Raw genomic sequence first — 5,899 nt, forward strand, 5'->3', positions numbered from 1 at the left:
GAATTCTTGTTCCTTAATATAATGAGGACACGTTGAATAATTACACTGCATGAATCCCAAACAGTGGCTTAGACGAATTGTGCATGGTATTGCCATGGTTGTCACAGATGGGCGAGTCCACAAGTGACCATCAAAGCGTTGTTCCATCCCTGTCATTCGTTTTGTTTTATCCTGAGTCGCAGGTAACTCAAAACACAAATTTCCATCATAATGTTGTGGAAGTTCAACAACTTGCAAAGGAGCTCCACATAATGTTAACAGATCATTTAACTTTTTTGCCCCTGGATTTTGTTGAATCCAAATGACGATTGACTGAGTTTTGAGCTGTCCTATATCGTCACCACTACTTTCAAGATGCACAATGCTTAAAACATCTTCAGATATCTCTTTGTCATTTCCTTTCTCATTGTCAGATACCTGTATAAATGTGTCTGAATGAAGCATCTCAAACAAGCTCGAAAAAGAACCATCTATTAAGAAATGCTGATGACCTTCTATATCCCACTGTGGTTGCAGCAAGACTTTTGTTAGGCCACAATCACTTTCAATAAGAGCAGATAGTGACTGAAAATGGCAAGATGGAGGCAGCAAACTCTACAAATAGTAAGCACTAAGCAACAATGATTTTTCCTTCAACTGAATGTCGCGGTTGACTATCTGACCACCAACCTTCCAAGTTATTGTTACTTTCATGTTGGACATATTCTCTCAAGCAACAGATTACAGGGTGGAGATGCGAGAAAACTGTGGTGGATTAAGTGAAGGTGGTGAAGGTTAATGAAAGTTAAAGATAAAGTGAAGGTTAATGAAACTGGTGAAAGTTAACGAAAGATGTGAAGGTTAATGAAAGTGAAAGATTGGTAGGTAGACGAAAAGACAGTTGCATAAGATCTTGTGACGGCTCAAAGAATAATGAAAATCATAATTGAAGAAGTGCATTTAATATATGACGGTTCTGAATGTATGTGCAGTGGAATATGTCATCAAATTTGAGGGGCCATTTAATTTCTAAATGGTGGTTCAAGGACTGCATTTAATGCAGTCTAATAGTGTCTTCATCTTTTGTGTATGTGTGTGTGTGTGTATATATATATATATATATATATATATATATATATATATATATATATATATATATATGATTGTGTGAGTGTGTATAAAAAACGTAACACTCTATATGACTGACTTTGTATAAAAAACGTAGCAATTTTTTTAGTTAAGTTATATATATGATTCCATCTTGCCATTTTATATATATGTGTGTGTGTTTTTGGTAGTGTGTATATATAATTATTTTAGTTAAGTTATATACATTACTGTGCGTGTGTATAAATGATTTTGTGGGTGTGTGTAAACAACGTAGCATTTTATTAAGTTAAGATATTTAAGTTAAGTGTATGTGCACATAGTTTAAGTTAAGATATTTTTAAGTTGAGTGTATGTGCATTTTTTTAAGTTAAGATATTTAAGTTGAGTGTATGTGCACATAAGATATTTAACTGTGCACATAGTTTTTACATTGTGTGTGTGTGTGTGTGTGTGTGTGTGTGTGTGTGTGTGTGTGTGCATGACTTAACTTTAAGAATGCTACGTTTTTTATACACACAAACACATACAATCATTTTTTAAAATATATGGTTGTGTGTGTGTGTGTGTGTGTAAAAAACATAGTATTTTTTTAGTAAAACTATATATATGAATCCATTTTGTGTATATCTTTGTGTGTGTATATACATACATATATATATATATATATATATATATATATATATATATATATATATATATGAATGTGTGTGTGTGAGTGTTTATACCACAATATCATTTTTGTAATATATGGTGTGTGTGAAAAAAGTAGTAGTTGAGATGAAAGTGGAGTGAAATTTAAATGGAGTTTTAATTGAGATTGAAGTGGAGTGAAGTGAAAGTGAAGTTTTTCTGTGAAGAAGGAGATGAAAGTGGAGTGAAGAGAAAGTGGAGTTTTGCTGTGAAGAAGAAGGAGTAAGAGGAGACAAGGTACTATGTGTGTGTGTGTGTGTGTAGATTTTCTACTCACGTGTGTGTGAGTGTGTGTGTGTGTGTGTGTGCTTACTTGCGCACGCTCGCCCGATCCACCAGAGGAGCTCCAATGGAGCTCCTATTGGAGCTCCCCCATGCCTTGAAAGGCATGGTGAGAAGGCAGCGCGTGCGCTGCCCTCTCACCATGCCTTTCAAGGCATGGAGGAGCTCCTGTATGTATGCAAGTGTGTTGATGTTGTGAATGCAAGTGTTTATATATGTGGGTGTATGTATGTATGTATGTGTGTGTATGCAAGTGTAATGTGTGTGCGTATACATGACTGTGTGTGTGTTTGTGCTATGTGTGCAAGTGTTTTGATGTGTGTGTATCACTGTGTGTGTGTGAGTGTGTGTGTGTGTGTGTGTGCTTACCTGTACACGCTCGCCCGATCCACCGGAGGAGGTCCAATGGAAGCTCCAATGAAGCTCCATTGGAGCTTCCATTGGACCTCCTCCGGTGGATCGGGCGAGCGTGTCCAGGTAAGCACACACACACACACACACACTCACACACGCACAGTGATACACACACATCAAAACACTTGCACACATAGCACAAACACACACACAGTCATGTATACGCACACACATTACACTTGTATACACACACATACATACATACATACACCCACATATATAAACACTTGCATTCACAACATCAACACACTTGCATACATACACACATACACATATAAACACTTGCATTCACAACATCAACACACTTGCATACATAGCACAAACACACACACAATCATGCATACCGACACATACATATTACACTTACATTCACACACACACACAATCATGCATATATCCACACACACACACATATAAACACTTGCATTCACACACATCAACACACTTGCATACACACATATTAAACACACTTAGAGTAACAAGTACAATGATGTAAGAACAGGTCGTTGTAGAGAAGAGGTATACAAATGTCAAAGTGGATTTGTATTTTTCCTTGCTATGAGCAAGTTGAGAATGTTTTTTTTTGTAATTTGCATTTTACGCCGTTATGCTGCCGAAATTTAGAATTTTATATTTGTATTGTCAAGCATATACACACATACACATATATAAACACTTTTATTCACAATATCAACACACTTGCATACACACACATATTACACTTACATTCACACACACATAATCATGCACACATCCACTTGCATACACACACATACATACATACATACACCCACATATATAAACTCTTGCATTCACAACATCAACACACTTGCATACATACACACATACACATATATAAACACTTGCATTCACAACATCAACACACTTGCATACATAACACAAACACATACACAATCATGCATAAAGACACACATATTACACTTACATTCACACACACAATCATGCATACATCCACACACACACACATATAAACACTTGCATTCACACACTTTAACACACTTGCATACACACTTACAATAACAATTACAATGATGTAAGAACAGGTCGTTGTAGAGAAGAGGTATACAAATGTCAAAGTGGATTTGTATTTTTCCTTGCCATGAGCAAGTTGAGAATGGTTTTTTTTTTTAGTTTGCATTTTACGCCGTTATGCTACCGAAATTTAGAATTTTATATTTGTATTGTCATTGCTAAGAAGATTTTTGTTGTTTGTGGTTAATAGATTATGGCTCGTACACCATCTAAACGTGGCAGGACAGGTATCTCTCAAAGTAAGTTCAAATACATTAAGCTATTTGTTTTCTTTTCTTTTGTCTCATCATACTCACTAAACTATTTGTGTTCTTATTGTTTTTTGCTTGTAGGAGTAGGATACACATTAAGGTCTGGCACTACAGGACATAGGGCCAATGCACGATCTTCCATTGCTTCTTCCAATGTCCATCGAAAGGAAGATATTTTGGGTGATGTGCATGAAGAAGAGGATATATTGAGTGATGTGCATGAAGAAGAGGTGTTCATAGATATTCATGCTACACAAGGTGAATTGGTGGCTCACAGCGTGTCTGAAGCAACAACAATTGTTGCTAAACCTCCAGATCATCCAACAGTATTTGGAAAGGATGTTCATGGTCGAATATTAGAGAAGATTGTAGAGGGTTTTATTGTAAAGAGAGGTGGGGAACCTCCTCGAATTCCTCTTTGTAGATTGATGGAAAATGAAGCCATTAGAGCGGTGGGTCCAGGCACTGAGGGCTTGGTGAAAAGGTTTGAGATGTCTGGATACAGTGTGCTTGGAGCTCCATTTCTTGTGTCATTTAAGAAGCCAGGCCATGATCAACATTATGTTTCCGACTTAGACAAAGATGAATGGGGGCCTATTTGGCGAGAAATAAGCGATGATTTTGATAATTCCCTTCCCCTTGAGTGGGAAGACTTAAGGGGAAAAAAATTTATCGTTTGGGATGGTAATCACCGTTTGAAAACTTGGATGCGCTTAATAAAAACACGTAAGTGATTTCTTTTTTGTTTAATGTAAAGTTGACTTGTATTACTCTATGCTTTCTAATTTTCTTTTTTTTTGTTGTAGAATTTTCAATGATAAAGTGGAGACATTGTTCTGTGAAATGTCAATTTGTCTTTGTTGATAGAAGTGCAGAGGGGGAGCTTATGCTAGCTTTGCGCTCTCAAAATGAGTAAGCACATTTGTTGTTTTGAACGTTATTGCTATTACTTTATCGATGTCATTCTACTGCCATTTAATTTAAGATATTGTGGTTTAGGATTGGTAGAACCACTGTGAGCACAAATTTTGGGCAGGAGATCTTCTTGTTCCAAAAAATGGCTGTGGCAAGCAAAGATTCTTTAATGAAAGACTTTCCCCAAGATTGGATTCGATGGATAGAGGTAGAGCTTGCTTGTGAGAAGAAGGCATCTAAAGGGAGTTGGTACAACGCTTTTGCTCTTTTATTAGCAATGCTCATATGGAAGGTATATTTTTTTTGCCTTAAAGTACACTTTTTATGTACTTTCTAAAGCTTGACATTATTTTGTAAACACTACAAAAGGCTATTCATATTAGCGACGCTCACACAGCGACACTCATAGCGACGCCGGCTGGGCTAAAAAAAATAACAGAGAGTGCCCAAAAACTCAGATCTCAGATCTGAGTTTTTCGACGTCCTCAAGCAAGGAGCAGGTAACGCTTTCCCTCTCTCTCTCTCTCTCTCTTTCTTCTCCACACACACACACACACACACACACACACACACACACACACACACACACACACATGAGGAGAGGAAGGAGAGCCAGGTATGCTCCTTCCCTCTCCTCACTCTCATGTTCCCTTCCCCTATTTCTCTCTCCCTCTCTCTCTCTCTCTCACACACACACACACACACACACATAGTGTTTTTGAGAGAGAGAGAGAGAGAGAGAGAGAGAGAGAGAGAGAGAGAGAGAGAAAGAGTACAAACATAAACAAAAACTCACACACACATACATAAACAAAGAATGCACACACACATTGAGAGAGGAAAAGAGAGAGAGAGCATGCATAAACAAAAAACGCACACATTGAGAGAGGAAAAGAGAGAGAGAACATGCATAAACAAAAAACGCACACATTGAGAGAGGAAAAGAGAGAGAAAACATGCATAAACAAAAAAACACACACACATTGAGAGAGAAAGAGAGAGAAACTAATTTAACGTCGTAGGAAACTAATTAAAATTAAAAGACCTAAAGATCTAGCCGACGAGGAGTTGAACTCAAGACTTATTATTCAAGAGGGAAATGGCATAACCAATCTATCATACTTGGCATGGGTGATAGAAAGGTTATACCATTTATCTCTTTTTATTGGCACACACATCCACACACGCGCACACACACAAGAAGA

This window comes from Adiantum capillus-veneris, chromosome 8, assembly GCF_014529385.1.
Source record: "Adiantum capillus-veneris isolate H3 chromosome 8, ASM1452938v2, whole genome shotgun sequence".
Lineage (NCBI taxonomy): Eukaryota > Viridiplantae > Streptophyta > Polypodiopsida > Polypodiales > Pteridaceae > Adiantum > Adiantum capillus-veneris.